The sequence below is a fragment of the Mustela erminea genome, chromosome 19 (genome assembly GCF_009829155.1).
Source record: "Mustela erminea isolate mMusErm1 chromosome 19, mMusErm1.Pri, whole genome shotgun sequence".
In the NCBI taxonomy this organism is placed as follows: Eukaryota; Metazoa; Chordata; class Mammalia; order Carnivora; family Mustelidae; genus Mustela; species Mustela erminea.
Window position 1 is genome coordinate 36728877 of NC_045632.1, and position 18124 is coordinate 36747000.

Here is an 18124-nt window from a genome sequence, read left to right on the forward strand (position 1 = left end):
TGAGAATTTTATTCCCATGGACTCTGGGAGTCTGTTTATAGTGTATGTACACCAGTGTTCAAAATCCTGCAATTCAGTTGCTTTGAAGAGGATGGAGCATGATGATTAAGGATAAGGGCCTGGAGTAAGACAGCCTGGCTTTTAATCACAGCTCTCTGCTGAATGTTTGACCTTGGTGAGGTTACTTAATTTATGCTACAGTATGCCTGTGTATAAAATAATAATAATGCTAGTATCTGTCTTATAGCATCTTTATGGGTATTGAAGAAGCTTTTGTGGCTCTATACCACACACCACAGTGCTTCTCACACAGTAGGCGCTCAGTAGGCCATGATCATTATTTTTATTATATAATGATAATAATGGACTACCTATCATGCTTCTGATACAGAGCCATATATCATCTGATCATTAGGAACCTGATAACTCCCAGACCACTGCCCCTTTCTATTTGACCCTTTTTAAAATTTCTTCTACCCCATTCTATTTACTTGGAATCCTTGCTTCTCTCAAGTCAGTGACATATGGGGCTATTTAAAATTTACAAGTATCTAGGGGTGCCTGGGTGGCTCAGTTGGTTAAGCTTTCAACTTTTGAACTCAGCTCACATCTTAAATCTCAGGGTCATGAGCTCTAGCCCCATACTGGGCTCCACACAGGGCTTGGAGCCTACTTAAAAAACACACACACTTACGTTTGTGTATCTAAAAGACTTTGGACTTCATATTCTTTTCAGGTCCCTTTATCCCTGAGATTTTATAATGTAGAACAGGGAATGTAGATGCCCAGAAACAAAGGCAAGATTTTTGTGGGTTTTTTTTTTAATTGTATTTTCTTATTTATAGCAGGAAAGACTTCCATGTAGAGACATTGAGACTTAAATAGTTATAAGCATGTGCATACCATTTTAGAAGAAGCCCAGATTTCTTCATGCATTTGCCTACAAGCTGTTTGTTTGCTTCTCTCTCTTCCAGCTGGAAGTCACTCATCATCCCTTTCATAAGGAATTGTCAGCACAAACAATGCAGATTACAAAATAAGAAAATCCAAAACAAGAGCATGTGCACAAACCTCCCAGGTAAATATGTTTCAAAACTACATCTTGTCCGTTGTAGCTTTCTGTACCCAGAGAGTGATTTTTACCTGTGGTTCTGAAGCATTCTGAATCTGTGTCATGTGAAAGACCGTTTGTGGCAGAGCGGAACTCACTGGCATCATTTCTGGTCCCTTGAGACTACCTCATGAATTTATCATTCAAAGCATTCACGGAGGGGAATATTATACCTGAACTAAGTTCCTTGACCACTAGAGCATATGAGCTGACATACAAAATGAGGAAATACAAAAATGAAAATGAAAGACTGAGTGAAAGAGTCTGTCATAAAGCCTTAAGTTTCTGGAGGATGCATGGAGCTCTAAACATAAGATTATGGCTCTAGTCTCAAGAAGACTGTGCTAAATATGAGAATGAAACCAAGCAACAAGAATACCCAGAGAGGTATTGGATGAGGCTAGCTAGGCCTATAGGATGCACAGTAGAAGCTAATGTGATCCAGCTAGTATGCTAAAATCCAGTCAGTGATGACAGCTGATATGTATAGAACAGTTACTGTGTGCCAGGAGCCTTTTCATTTTATCCCAATAACACCCCAACAAGGAAGTTACAACTTGTATTTCTTCCTTGTAGATAGGGAAACTCATGCCCAACTCATGCTTAAGTAAGTGCCCAAGTTCACACAAATTCTACAGAATGGAGCCAAGCCATCTGTCCAGCTGTGTTGTCTCTAGAAGCTGCACTGTCAATAGCTATACATTCTTTTTCACTGGGAGGAAAAAGAGAAAGTGGAGAGGAGAAAAGTGAGCCTGAGTTTATGTTCTCCATTTATGTAGCAGTTACATGTGAGGAGATATATATATCTCAAAAAGTATGAGATATGTGTGTGTGTGTGTGTGTGTATATATATATATATATATATATATAAATATAAAATCACAAAAAGCAACATAACTCTCACCAACCAAATAGAGAACTTAAATTATGGAATAAGATTTTGTCAACACGTAATTATATAAAAGCTGAGAATAGTTATGGAAAGCATGAGAAGAAGCTGGGCCACTGTCGTGCTGAGTGGTAGGCCATGGAAGGATGGTGCAAAAGGGATAATCTATTCTTTGCTTCTCACTTTTCTGGACCAGGTGTTGGGAAAGAGGCCTTCAAAATTATGATCAGTATATATGACCAAGTGTATATTTCTCACTTTAAGAACAACTGTTTCTTCAGACAGAATTCCATAGCTAGGGCAATTTCCCATACCATATACATTCATTCATAGCATCTTTACTCGTTTCACTTACTGTAGGTATCATTCCTTTGTGTAACTCTCTCATTAATTGCCTCCCAGATTAGACTTCTATTCTGTAAGGGTGGGGGCTACTTCAGTTGCTTTTAGCTCAACATTAAGTCTCCTGTATATTGATGCAGTAAGTATCCCTTCCATAGGTTAAAAGGACAGGTTTGATTTTCTGATTTCCAAGTGAAGAGCTTATTACAAAGAATACTAGTACACTCTGTCTTATTTTCAATGATGAGGAAAGATGGCTGATGGGAAGGAGAAAGACAGGCAAACCAGAAGAAAACTGACAGAAGAATGAAAAGAACAAAAAACAGAAACCCAACAGGAATGTTGGACTGAAGCCTTGAGCCATCGACTTAAAGGAATGAATGGCAATGTGGGATTCAGTCTGCCCTTTTATCAATTTCACATCTACCTGCTTGTCTCTCACAAATAGTGGTAAGGCTGATGTCCAGTCCTGCTATTTTGACAGTGATAACAGCTATTCAGCACATTGTCCATAAAATGTTTAAATTTGACTGTTAATTGATACTTAATATGTAAGCTTACAAATACTATATATATAGACTATCATACATATGAATGATTCTGAAACATAGCTCTTAGGAACTAGAGTTCTTATAACCCCAGTTCCATGGTGTGAAGACAGTGTAGTCCTTGTGCTCATGCCTTCTGGGCCTCTGTCAAGTGGGGATAACAAGTTAGTAGGGTAGAGGTGAGAATTTAATTATCTTGTGTGTCTGTAGCACTAAAAATGAGCATGTGATGAGAGCTCAATAAGTGGTATAAGCTTCTCAAGTTACAGTGCTGATTGCTCTTCTGCTTTAAGATTGTTTTTGATATTATCGCTTTGGTTGTTAGTGTTTAGTAGACCCACAACATCAGCTTTGAAATCAAGAAAATCAAAATTTAAATCTTTTAATCTCTTTCTGAGCTTGAATCTTAACATCTGTGAAATAAGAATGTTGACCTTACAAGATTGTTGTGAGAAATAAATGAGCTTTTGTATACGAACTAATTAGCCTGGTGCCTGTCACAGTGGAAACACACACACATTTTTATGTTTATATTTGTTTTTATATTCATAAAAATATTGCATTAATGACAGTATATAGGTAGTATGTAAAATGAAGTGTATTATTTTAAATAATATATTTTTGCTAGATTCTTGGGCTTTTCTTTCCTCTGCAGTATTTTGGTTGTTCATTCTGCTTGTTTTCACGGGTGCCTAATGGGCATAATAACTATACAGGAAAACAAACAGACCTCGGAAACTACCCTTGATGTATATTTTATATTTGAGAATAGACATAAAAAAGAAAACTATTTTATTGTCTTCTGTCTGTCTGCTTCTGTCTCTATAGAGTCAAATACTTTTATTTTACAAAACCAAACATATCATTGAATGATTGTCCAAAACAAATAGCTTTTCTTGAACATTAATTGGGAACATTGCTGGCAAGAAAATTCCAACATCAAAATGGCCTACAGTCAGAGACATTTCTTTATTTGTTCCCCTGTTCAGCTGTTCAAAATATGGCCTGTGTGATGCGTTTGTATGGAGTTATGAAAAATTTTTTTACAATGAGCTACTGGCTCTTTAGGCAGAGGGATGTGGCCAATAAACAATATTCTATTGGCAGAGTATAAGTCAGTTCATATGACATGAACACCTACTATGAATTAAGCACAATGTTAACCCTTTAAACACCAAGTTTATGTGATTTGTGCATATAAGGGATTTTCAATACAGTGGAAGGGACTGGTACAGATAGAGACAAAAAAGACAGGGAGCTCAAGAATAAATAAATCGGTATTATACAATAAAAAAACACAGTATTTCTTGGGGATAGGCAGTCTATTTCCAGAGAGGTTGACTTCTCAGCTGGACTTTGGATATATCATTACTGTGTTGTAGGTGTACAAAGTGGAAGAAGGACATGGAATGGATGAGACATATCATGTACAAAAATTCAAGACCTACGGGGCACCTGGGTGGCTCAGTGGGTTAAGCCTCTGCCTTCGGCTCAGGTCATGATCCCAGGGTCCTGGGATCGAGCCCCACATCGGGCTCTCTGCTCTGCAGGGAGCCCGCTTCCTCCTCTCTCTCTGCCTGCCTCTCTGCCTACTTGTGATCTCTGTCTGTCAAGTAAATAAATAAAATCTTAAAAAAAAAAAATTTATAAAAAAAATTCAAGACCTACATGAAATGGCATGCTAGATTTAAACAACTATAAATATTATCAGCTGCTCAATTTAGAGTGTTACGGTAAGAAGAGAAATAGAAGGAATTAAGACTAAGATAAAAATTAGAAACTTGAAACATCTTTGTTTAAGATATGGTGACTTCAAGTCAAGGATAATATTTAAGCAAAAAAACCCCAACATTTGCATATGGATTTATTGTAGTTGTTGTTTCTTACAAAAAGTTATATATGTGTTTTTTTAAAACAATTTTATTGAGTTTCACATAAATAGAAAAAGCAACCCGAAAATTCATTTGGAGCCCCAAAGGAATCTTGATAGCCAAAGCAACCTTAATCAAGAAGAACAAAGATAGATATACCACACTTTCTGACTTCAGATTATATTATAAAGCTACAGTAATCAAAACATCATGGTACTGGCATAAAAACAGATAAATAGACCCAATGGAACAGAATACAAAATCTAGAATAAACCTATGCATTTATAGTCAACTGATCCTCAACAAGTAAAACACACAATGCAGAACGGATAGTCTTTTCAACAAATGGTGTTAGAAAGACTAGACATCTATATGCAAAAAAAAATGAGATTGGACCTGTCTCAACATCACATACTACTTAATGTGGATTAAAGGATTAAGCATAAGACCTGAAACTACAAAACTCCTAAGTGGAGAGAGGTGGGAAACACAGGGAGAATCTTAATATTGGTTTGGCAATAGTTTCTTGGATATGACACCGAAAGCACAAGCACCAAAAGCAAAAAGAGACAAGTATACAGTTACAGTAAAGTAAAAAGCTACTGCAGAGAAAGAAAAGAACACAATGGAAAGACAGCCTGTGGAATGGGAACAAATATTTGTAAACCTCATGTCGAATAAGGGGTTAATATCCAAACAATATCAGGAATTCATCCAACTCAATACCAAAAATACAAATAATTTGATTAAAAATGGGCAAAGTACTTAAACAGACACTTTTTCAAAACAAGAAAAGAAGTTTAAAAATGGCTAATGGTACAGGAAAAAGTGCTGAATATTTCTAATCATCAGGGAAATGAAAATAAAAACCATAGTGAGATAGCACTTCACATCTGTTCGGGTGACTGTTATCAAAAAGACAAAAAAATACTAGTGGTGAGGAGGATGTAGAGAAGAGGATCTCTCGTACACTGCTCATGGGAATGTAGATGAGTAGAACCACTAAAGAAAACCATATGGAGATCCCTCAAAAAATGAAAAATAGAACTACATAGTATATGATCGAGTAATCCCACTTCTCAGTATCCAAATGGAACTGAAATCAAGATGTAAAGAGGTGTTTGTACTCCCACATTAATCGAAACATTCTTCATAACAGCCAAGATGTGGAAATAACCTAAATGTCCTTTACCAGATGAGGGATAAAAAAAATGTGGTATTCTATATACAATGGAATGTTATTCAGTCTTAAAAAGGAGGGCAGTACTGTATTTGTGATAGCATGGATAGAGCTAGAGGGCATTAAGACGAAGTGAAATAAGTCAGAGAAAGACAAATATTGTATGATTCCTCTCGTATGTAGAGTGTTTAAAAAAACAAGCCCATAGAAACAGAGAACAGATTGATGTTGCCTAGGGCTTCGAGAGGGGAGATGGGGTAATATTGGCCCAAGGGTACAGTCTTTTATTTGGGCAAGATTAAGTTTTAGAGATCTCATGTACAGCATATACAGCATGTAACAATAGTTAAGAATACTGTGTTGAAATCTGCCAAGAGGATAAATATTAAATATCACACATACCCCCACACATAATCACACAAACAAAGAAAACTATGGCTATGTTAATTGATTTGATTATAGAGTTCCTTACATAATTGATATGTAAGTCATGCAGTTTTATTGGTGTTCAGATTTTTAGTTTTTGTTTTGTTCTTTTGCTTGTTTTCATTGAGCTGGGAATTAAAACTGCAGTTTTTTGACAGATTTCTTCCTGGTTTCATGCATAGCTCTTTATCAAAAAAACCATCCTTAGTTTCTTTCTAAACTTTGTCTAATAGGGAAAATACAGATCTCCCAAGTAAAAGCAGATACATAGCACTGGTTAAAAACAAAGGCTTTGGAGTTGGGCTAATATGGATTTTGTCACACACAGGTTAATTCACCTACTCAACCTTCTAAAAGGGGAAGGGGTGTCTTAGTCCATTTAAGCTGCTAAGGAAAACTACCATAGACTGAATGTTACTGAATGTTATGAACAACAGACCTTTTTTTTTTTTTTTTTTTTCTTTCTCCCACAGTTCTGAAAGTTGGGAAATCCAAGGTTAAGGTGTCAGCATTTTTGGCCTCTGGTGAGAGCCTCCTTCCTGGTTTGTAGAAAGCCATCTTTTTACTGTGCTCCTTCTGCATGGTGGAAGAAGTAAGGAAGTTCTCTGAGGTATCTTTTGCATGAGCACTTGTCCCATTTTTGAGTGCTCTGACCTTTTCACTTAATAACTTCCCAAAACCCCCACCTCTAAACTACATCATTTGGGGGTTAGGTTTCAACATCTGAGTTTGGGGGGTGGGAGCACAAGCGTTCAGTCTATTATAATGGTAATAATTATCTCCTCTTTCTCCATGTCTAGATCTTTCTCATCACTCAGGTCTCATCTTCTCAGAGAAAACTACCTAAGCTCTGTACATAATTCCTCTCTGCCTCTCACCCTGAGTGGGCTTCATGGACATGAGACCACACCCCACATTTAGAAGGGATTCAGTGTTCTGTTCTTGGGATTCAGTGTTCTACATTTGTAACTTGAAATTCCTATAAATGAAACCCAGTAGGACAACAGAGCATATAGCCAGGCTTGGAACTTCAGCTCACATATAGTATTGCCTCACAGCAATGCGATGGGATGAGTTCCTGGCTGCCTGCCTCCCTGCCATGTGTTCCCGGGGCCCACCCAACCTCCTCTTCTCTCCTACCCATGATTGCGTTCATTCTTTGCTCTGGCTAGGACGTGGGCATGGACACAGCATGTCAGGGTTGGGCGCGCTGCCCTATGACTTCTTGGGTTAGGACATGATAGTAACCATTCTCACTCTAGGCTCCAGCACAAGGGTGTGTCTGGCAGGTGGTTGACCAAAAACTGCATCTCATCAGGGAGACGTCTTTTGCCTGTCCCCAGTCCAGTTACCACATGTGTCTTGGCATGAAGGTTTCAAGATCTATAATGGGTAGTCATCTGTTGTTGGTTGCAGTGGAAGAAGCCTGCAGGAAAGGGATAAACCAGACCCCACTTCTCAGTATCCTGTACCTGGCCAAGGCACAGTATGTCAGTTCACTAGCTGGTGGATGGACACTCAGGCATCTGTGGCAATCCTTCATGTGGCAGGGCCCATCAATACCTCTAAGAGTCTGCCCAGTCTGCCCTCACCCTCAAGTAGCCCTGTGTCCGGGAGCACTCTCTCAGCCCGTTCTATTCCTGCATGATTCTCTCTTCCTCCTTCCCATTTTCCTGAATCTGATGTGTGTTTCTCCTCTCTGGTGAGTTTGAGATACCCTCCAGAGATAAGCCATGAGATAAGAATTGAGTAATTTTAGCACATGGAGGCAAATGAAGTATAAAAAAGTAGCAAGTAACAGGTATCAATCCAATATTACAAATTAAGGTTCCATTGAAGAAGACTCTACATCTGCTTCGTGAAATACCTAATACTGCTTAATCATCAGAATGGTTGGTATAAATTAGGCATTTAAGAAATATGTACTGAATGGAAGAATGAATGAATGAATGACCAAACAAATGAACATAGGTTTGTGTAAGGATTAAATGACAAAATGTATGTTAAAAAAATTAGCATAGTCCCTGGCACGTGGGGCTCAAACTGGTGGTTGTGGACATAATAGTGATGATGATAATGAAAGTGATGATGATGATGGTACTCCTCCACCTGATACAGCCTCTTTTCTATAAAATTACTTCTCTTAAAGTACAAATTAATCATTATTTTAAAGTATGACTTATTCTTTCCTTCTCTCATGCTCTGTGGCTTTTCCCCTGTATTCTTCTACTGATGGAAATGATATTCATCATTTCCTCTCATCCTATAACTTATTCTTAACATTTGTTTCCTCAACTTATAGTTCAAAAATTAGCTAAAGTATTACATACTTTAGGAGATCTGTCTGAACATTTCTGACTAGCTCACACCCACCTGTCTGTCCCTTATCCTGTACCACTCCTTAGTACATATCAGTGTTGTGATTTATGTCTTTGTGATTTTTGTGTAGTTCTAATTATCTCTCACATTCGCTGTATGTTCTGCATGGATAGGACGTACTTTTTTTTTTTTTTTTAAACAATAAGCATTAATTTATCATAGCTCTGGAGACTACTGGGAAGTCCAAGACCAAGGTACAGGCAGATTTGGGTTCTGATGTAGATCAGCTTCCTTGTTCAGAGATGGCTGTTTGGGGTCTCTTTTATAAGGGGACTAACCTCTTCATCAGGGCTTATGATGTGATCAAAAAGGTTTCCTCCCCTAAAACCATCACATTGGGGGTGAGGATTTCAATTTCTGAATTTTGGGATATAGGGCCTACATTTTTCTTACGTGATATCCCAACACAGTTCAGATCCTGGCACGTAGTTGCCACTAACACACATTTATTGCCTGAATTTTTTACTTGAAGATGTTAATAAAAATAAAATGGTTGCAGCAAATGAAGACGGTGGGAGAGTAATGGAAAGAAGCATTATTCCAAGTACTAGAAACATTTCTTGTCTCTTCATTCCCAATAGATTCTCTTTATTGCTTCTTATTCAACCCCTTTTTGAATTCTTGTTATGCCTATTCAAGTCTGTGTGTGCATTTACTTGTTTGTTCTTCATGTAGTTCCTTTCTCCCAAAGAGCCCCCCTCGTAGCTCTGACAAATCAAGAGAGGATATTTATTCTTTGAGCTTGCAGAGCTCTGCAATATAGCCTCAGGTAAAGTAGTTCAAAGAGCCCAGAAGGAAAGTAAAAAGAGCCAACCAAACACCTAACATGATGCCATCTTTCCCCTTCGTGTTTCCCTTTTCTGCTTTTCTGGTTCCTGCTAAGTTGCCTGAGTGAGAATTCACCCTCAAAAACTTGAAAAGACTTAGCCAAATTTCTGTATATTTGGATGATATTCTAGAACAGGTGCCTTCAGGTTTATAGGTCTTAAAAGTTTTTACAATATGAATGGAGCCTTCTTAAAGATAAAAGTGCAAAATCATGACTTCACATGTCTACGAAATACAGTGTTTATTTAGAATGAGTAAAGAAATCACATCAGAATATAACCAAGAAGGATTACAAATATAACACAATGCAAAAGAATAGCATATTTTAGGGGCACGTGGGTGGCTCAGTGGGTTAAAGCCTCTGCCTTCGGCTTAGGTCATGATCCCAGGGTCCTGGGATCGAGCCCCGCATCGGGCTCTCTGCTCTGCAGGGAGCCTGCTTCCTCCTCTCTCTCTGCCTGCCTCTCTGCCTACTTGTAATCTCTGCCTGTCAAGTAAATAAATAAAATCTTAAAAAAAAAAAAAGAATAGCATATTTAAAATATCAATTCCTTGAAACACTTCCATAATACTTTTGTTTCCTAAATTATTTGGTAGCATAATCTTATGAAAGTTTTTGATTATTTTCTCTTATAGAGTAAATAGAAAGTTAATTTCAACCTTTCTTAAAGGAAGTTTGATGGATTTTTATTTTTCTTGCATTGCCAGATACATTCTTGATGGAATAAAAAGTGTAGTGTGATTAGGCTACAAGGAGAAAAAAATCTTTTTTTTTTTTTTAAGTTATATGTGTGGGTTAGAAAAATGTTCTGTTGACAAGCTTTAAATTTCAGATATTTTATTTCTCTCTTGTATCACATAGTTCTGGTGCTGGGGACCAAAGCACATATTTCTATCATGATACCACACCCATCAGTGCAGTACTATGGTCAGTGGGAAGGTAGGTAAACCTTTGGAAAGTCCCTCCATTGAGACAACTAGCAAAAGCTATCATACACAAAGCAACTGAACCACATAAATATATTCTGTTAAATCCACATAGTACCTACCAGCAGAGTCTACAAGTATCTGGTTCCCAAAAATGTCCACAGGGCACCTCAAGTCTAACCCAGGGGAGAAGTGAGACAAAGGACGCTTTGAGAAGGAAAGAAATGATGGTCTTGACTAAGGTTAAAGTGTCTTACTTCGCAAACTTTATAAAAACATGACCATGAGACTACAGCGCTGGGCTCACAATAGAGAATGGGCACCTGCAGATGAGAAGCTCTGAAATCGATCTTCATTCCCTTTTTGGTAAACATATCTCTGCTTCCTACACAGACTTCTCTTGGCAAACATCATTTAGTTGTGCTAAATTATCTCTCCAAGGCATTGAGATAATACTTTATCAGGGACATAGGAGGGGTTCAGTATGGTTGTCATGTTGCCCTTCAAAGGAGAGTTATTGAATCAAGGTACTAACTTAGATCCTGAATGTACTAGATTCTCAACCGTTCTGCAGGGAAAATACAAAGAATAATTATTTTCATGCCACTCACTGAAAACTCTTGTTGACACTATACTGTGCACCAGATGCTGCATCAAGTGCTTACATGCAGCACTTCACTAGCTGTTTATAATGTCCCTGTGAGGGTATCCATAAGTAGTTTCACTGTATACACAAGAATGCTGAAATAGACAAATTAAGTAAACTGTCCCAAGAACAAGCTGGTGGAACTGGCAGTTTAACTATGGAGATCTGATTTTAGTACTGACATTCTTAGCCATTCTATTCTACTGCTTCATGGTTTTCCACCCATTCCTCAATACATGGAAAAGGAATCTACTTACCTCCCTATGATGTAGAGAAGATAACCTAAGGTTTGGAATGAAACCAAGTCTAATTCGCGTCTCCTTAAAATAGTATTAGTTGAATGAGGCAGTTGCTTTTTTGTTGATTTTTTTTGCTTCTCATCTGTAGAATGACTATTTTCAAGTACCTACTTTATGACACTTTTTTGAAGAATGATTGGGATAGTACATGAGACAACTTTCAGCTCTTTGGTCAAGTTATGTGTTTGAACTTTAGATTCTTTACATGATAGCTATTTGGCCTTAAGCAACTCTATTTCTTTTACCTGCACAATGGGATTGCATCATTTATTTCCACTAGTGAGAAGATAAAATGAATAACAGAGGTCAAAGTGATACATCAGTTCTGACTTGCATAATGCAAAATGTGTGCTAGAAAGATTTTCCAATGTCTTCTGTAGAAACCATAATTTTTTTTCATATTTTCAATTGATAGCAGTTATGGCTATTCAGTTCATGAGCATAAGATGTTTGAAAAATCAAATAAGATTTGAGCCTATGTCCATCTATGAGGAGGGTGAGAGATAGGAGGTTTGGGTTTGTCTAATCAATCAAAACTGAATTCCTGATGGCACAAGTTGTTTTTGATTTTGACATTCTGTTCCAATAGCAGGTGACCTTGGGACCTAGGTAAACCAGGAGGTCACTTCCATTAGAGTTTTTGTCACAAAGAATCTGCCTAGAGTTCAGAAGAAAAATTTTAGAGAGGAGACAACAGAAGATATAAAGCACAGTTGTTTGTGTACTAAATGTAACTGCATTTCAGACATCTTCTCCAGATTATGTTTCTTTTTTATAATGAGGATGACATTTTCTTTGGTGTTCTTTAAAAATGTGGGCCATAAACACTGAGGAAGAAAAGAGGCAATTCAGCAGTACACTCAAGTGCATTTTATTCATCAATTTTACATGTCTTTCCTGGACCTTATTCATTCAGTTCACCTGTCTTCCCTGGACCACAATTTACTATGAAAGCAGTGTCTCTCCCTCCACTTTAATTTGGACCAAGCCCAAGTAAAACCATGAAAAAGGAAGATATAAAGAAACGTGGACATGGTTTATTACACGGAGACTTGAAGCAAAATGACCTCTCAGATGTTTCCAGCTGAGGACATGACATTTTCAGAAGAGTCAAAAAAAATTACCAAGTCACCTTTTCCATTTTTCCACCCATTTACTGTTGGTATATTCATGAGTGGTTATAAGAAAAAGGCAGGATAAAGTCACACTAGGGAATAGTAATTCACTTTGGGTGATTATCAGAGAGGACTAATGGGGAAGTTTCCAAAATGCCAGTGTACACAAGATATTGTTGTGGTAAGATTAATGAGCCAGGGGGAGACATACCCTTCAAGTAGCTGACAGTTGCCAAGTGCTCTGACATTTTACCATGTGGCCACAGTCTCTTAAACCCCTTCATATGCTGTACTCCACTGTAAGATCAGAAAGGCAAATGAGGACAAGAGCAGAAGTTCATTCTTCTTATGAATTCACGTTTTTCCTACTCTAGCTTGTGGATCTCTAATTGCTGCTGCCAGTATCACTTGGCCTTCTTGCTGATCTGTAGTCAGCCAAGCTCCCTAGTCAAGAATTTCAGCTCTGTGAAAGTTTTCAAAACCACAGAGGCTCTGTATATTTAATCACCTTTCTTGGGTTTAATATGGCTTCTGGGTTTCTCCCTCCTGTCCTCAAATGTTTAACCTGATTTAGCTTTTGTTTCTGTTTTCTGAAATTTACCTGTCTGTCCTTTGATTATTCACTCATGTATCATCTTTCCCTGCCTTCCAAGCCTAGCCTTAAACCACAATTCTGTCAGTTAGCTCTTCCTTCCTGTGGTCACCTAGACAGACATACACTTGTACCTTTTTTTTTTTTTAAGACATGTGATTAATAAGAGAGAGTAGAAGGACACCCACAAAACTGTAATGCGAGGAAGTCAATATTTCAGAATGCTCTGAAGTTTTCACAGTCATTATCCTCAGACTAACCTCTATACTAGTAAATGGAAATTTCTTTTGACTCACATTCTTTTTTTTTTTTTCCCGTGCTTTGTTCTGACCACACAGTTCTCTCACCGACTATGGTATTCTAATAACCCTTAAAATGACTCTGTCTCCAGGAGTAAGCATGCAGCACAGTTCTCTCACCGACTATGGTATTCTAATAACCCTTAAAATGACTCTGTCTCCAGGAGTAAGCATGCAGCATAGCACAGGACAAGGTGCTTTCATATCCAGATGGCCAGTTTGCATGACTGTTGAACATTGCAGCCCAGGTTCCAGTTCACTTAGCACTCATCCCACCTGCGTGGCTCTCACTTCCCTCCCTTTAGATCATTTTTCCCTAGATCTTGGGTCCTAACTTTTAGGATCTTGAAGCTGGTGATTGGGTAGATCAGCAACTGGATTATTGCTGTGACCTGAGGTCCATGTTCCTTTCTCCTCCAGTTCGAGTGATGGGATCCCTGTCACTTCTCTCCCTTCCTCATGCTAGTATCACCCTCTGCTCTTACGGTCATTTCCAGCCCTCTGAGGTTTACACTCCCCCGAACATCTCACCCTTAGTATATGGGTGAAATGGAGCCACCCTGGAGCCATCCCTGTCCATGAAATGTCATTGCATGATTCGGTATCATGACCCTTTCCTATATGTCTCATTCCACTGCTTGTATAACGTGCAGACTTGTCTGTAAACGTAGCTCTAGTTCAGATGTGGTCATGTTTGTCATTAGAGAAAAAGTCCTTTTTGATGCACATGAGCATGTCTGGAATGGGGAAGTAAATACCTCTAAGGATCAGTTCTGGGGATCCTCCAACTGTTCTTTGTTGGTCCCCTGTGCCCCAGACCTTCATAGATTACCACGAAGTATGTCTTCACCTGTAGGTTCTGTTTTGCTCTATGGCTCCATGAATGCCAGGACTGGAACAAGAGTAATAATAATTGACATTTTTTTAATGTTACCCACGTCGACCCTGATGCTAATGCTTTACAAACATTGTATCTTTTAATTCATCATAGATGAGAAAACTGAGGCTCAGAGGTTGATTTACCCAAGGTGTCAAGGCGATTAAGTGACAGAGCCAGCTTTCAAAACCAAATCTTTGTAATTCTTAAGGTCCTTGCTCTTAACCTTAATGTCAAAGCTGTATTAGAAAGGCTTGCCCTACTGCATTGAGGTCTTTAAGTAGAGACCTACTTATTTGAACCAAAGCGTAAAGGGCATAGAGGGGGAAAATCACTGTTGAATACCCATCACCTAAAGCAGTGCCTGGAACATTGCAAATGTTCCATACATATTTATTGAAAAATGAAATCTGTGGTAGTTTATGATTAGAATAGAACTGGAATCAAATCTGGGAAACTTCAAATCTGCCAGTTTTCTTTTAATCCCTTAACAATCAAGTGTGGTCTCTGGACCAGTTGGCATGGCTTCTCTGGGGGAAAGAAAAAAAAAAAAAAGAAAGTGTGTTAAAATTGCAGACCCTTAGGCCTCACCCCAGAGGCAGAGAACCAACATCTGTGTTTTTTACAAGTTCCCTGTAATGATTTGTAGGCAAATTAGGTTGGAACAGGACTGGCCCTATTTTAGTGTGAGTTCATTGATGCAGAATGGCTCTGAACATTCCCTCACTCACAGATGAGATTTCTGTTATTTTTCACTCTGGTGCTGGAGCAACCTCTCTAAGATAAAGACATTGCTTTCCACGACCAGTGCCCACTTAACAGTCCTTTATAAATAAAAGTGTGGAGTTAGAAAGGTTGGAGAGTTGTCTTCCTCTGATGGAAAATTAGAGTTCTGTACTTTGGGAGGTTTAGCTTAAGAACTAACCTGCAGTCTTCTGCTCCTGGCAGTATTGGAGAGATGTATCATGACAAATGCTAAATGTGCATCAGCAGGTGATTTGGCTGCCAAAGATGTACTCCCTCTCCTCTGCCCCACCAGTAACACAGTGGCATCATCATATATAAGTGAGTGATTATGGTGTGTTGGGAAAAAAAAGAATTGGTGTAAAGAAACCTAGGAAGTTTTTTTTTTTTTTTTTTAATGATTTGGAAACTTATAAAATCTTTGTGAAATCTTTCTCTGAGGCTGAGGTACTTAAAAAAAATAATGAAAAATAGAAAGCCTTATAACAAATATTGTAATCTAATATTCTACTGTCCACACAGCCCCTTTCCTTGGAATCCTTACTTATATTACCTGAGAGTTTTAGAGAGCAGTGGTAAGGATGTGCGGTTATGGAAAGAGGTAATCTTTTCATTTACTTCCTTTTTTTAAAAAAAAAAAAGATTTTATTTATTTATTTATTTATTTATTTATTTATTAAGAGAGAAAGAGAATACAAGCAGGAGAAGCAGCAGGCAGAGGGAGAGGGAGAAGCAGACACCCCACTGAGCAAAGAAACGATTACTTAAGTAAGCTGTGTTCTGTCTCCACCCTTTTAAGAAAAAATAAATTCATTCAGAGTCATCAGTAGAACACACAAAGCTAGCCAGTGTGATCATGGTCTGAAACAAAAGTAGATACATTTTCTTATTTTAGTGCTCCATTGGTCATATCTGTTTTCTGATCCTTAAAATAATATTGATAGACCTAAAATAGTATATTTAGTTCTGGTCGTGATCCTTAAAAATATGGACAACTTGGAATTTTTGCAGTGATGAGAAGTCAAGATGGTGAAGGGAAAATTAGGGAATGACAGAAAGAACTCAGTGTATTTCACATGGAGGAGACATTCCAAGGAGAAAATGACTGCCTGACATAAATATGGAATGAGTGATTAGAGGTCCTGTGAATGGCTCATGAAATAGAAAGACAGTCTGTGGTTGGAAGAAATTTGTCTGTAGTGATTAGAACTACCCATGAAAGCCTGTTGCAATAGAAAATTTCTGTGAGAGACAAAACAAATTGGGAGCAAGCATACTGTGATGCTGCAGAAAGGGTTGGTCAGGAATTGAACCTCATTTATCTTTGCATCGGGGGTTGCTCTTCGCTGGATGACCAGGAATTCAAACCAATTATTTTTTGCCTCGACTGACCCTTTTGTCTGACCCCAGTGTCAGTTCATCCCACAAATTTCAGAGATAAGCAAAGAGAAGCTCATCCCTAAATTTTGCTAATGGACTCAGGTTCTTTAGTATTTCACCTTCCTTTTCTCTAGATTGCAATGTTTCCCAAGTTCCATGATTATAGTACATTATTATGATTTTCATCATATCTTCACAAAGTCTACTTAATTTCCTTTAAACTGACTTTTAATGTAAATAAACGTATCTTTATAGGACACTTTACATTATTCCACAGGAGAAATTAACAAGTGTTAATAGAGTGCTAAAGGCATGTTAACATGGAACACAGACTTCTTTATTAATGTAATTAGAAGGAATGGGGAAAGAAATAACTTCCTCGGCAATTCAGTGATATTTGGTTCCAATATCTGCCTACCATTTAAAATAATTTTGAGTATTACCGAGCCTTTCAGTGATATGGTCAATGTCTAGGGTCTTATGCTTTCGATATCCATTGAGCTGAGATCTTTGGATGTAGGATCTAGTGCAGAAGAATTTTTGCTCTAATGTGTATTCTGTAGTTTTTCTCTTTTATCTCAAACTTCTCTGGTATTATCCTCTACCTGTATTGGGCATCCATTTGCTTCATGCTCTTTTTTGCAACATAGACATACCTCAGAGATAATACAGATTTGGTTCCAGACCACAACAGTTAAGCAAATACGATGATAAAGTGAGTGAGATGAATTTTTTAGTCTCCCAGTGCATATAAAATTTATATTCACATTATACTGTGCAATAACATTTAAGTGTGCATTCTGTCCAGAAAAACAATGTACATGACCTTACTTAAAAAAATACTGCTTTCCAAAGAGCTGACAAGATGGCAGAAGTAGAGAAGAAGAAGCACACCTTCTACGAGTTCATCTACCATGGCATGGACCTTGAGCAACTGCTGGACGTATCCTATGAGCAGATGATGCAGTGGTTCTGTGCCCGGCAGCAGCAGAGGCTGAACTGGGGTTTGCAGAGGAAGCAGCACTCACTGCTGGAGCACCTGGAGGAAGCCAAGAAGGAGGCTTCCCTGATGGAGAAAACTGAGGTGTTGAAGACACACCAGCAGGACATGATCATCCAGCCTGGTGGATAGGGGCAGCATGGTGGGCAGTATGGTGGGTGTCTGCAATGGCAAGACCTTCATCCAGGTGGAAATCAAGCCTGAGATGATTGGCCACTACCTGGGCGAGTTCTTTATCACTTCTACATCTGGCCCCCATCGTTGGGGCCACCCACTCCTCCCACTTCATTCCCCTCAAGTAACCTATTCAGCCAATAAAGACACAGCTTTCTCTTAAAAGAAAAATTCTTTATTGATGAAAAGTGGTAACCATCATTGGAGCGTTCAGCATCTCCTAATCTTTTAGTTGATGGAGGCTCTTGCTCCTTGTTGATGGCTGCTGTCTCATCAGGGTGGTGGTTGATGAAGTTTGGGGTGGCTGTAGCAATTGCTTTAAAAAGACAACAGTGGAATTCGTCGCACTGACCGACTCTTCCTTTCATGAGTGATTTCTCTGTAACATGTGATGCTGTTTGATAGCATTTTACCCACAGAAGAACTTGTTTCAAATTTGGAGTTAGTCCTCTCAAACCCTGCCACTGCTTTATCAACTAAATTATAGAATATTCTAA

General features: G+C 38.3%; 1 pseudogene; it reads left to right on the forward strand.

Moving 5' to 3' along the window:
• Positions 1–17755, forward strand: part of LOC116580193 — a 168030-nt pseudogene extending 150275 nt beyond the window's left edge.
• Positions 17756–18124: the final 369 nt, after the last annotated feature.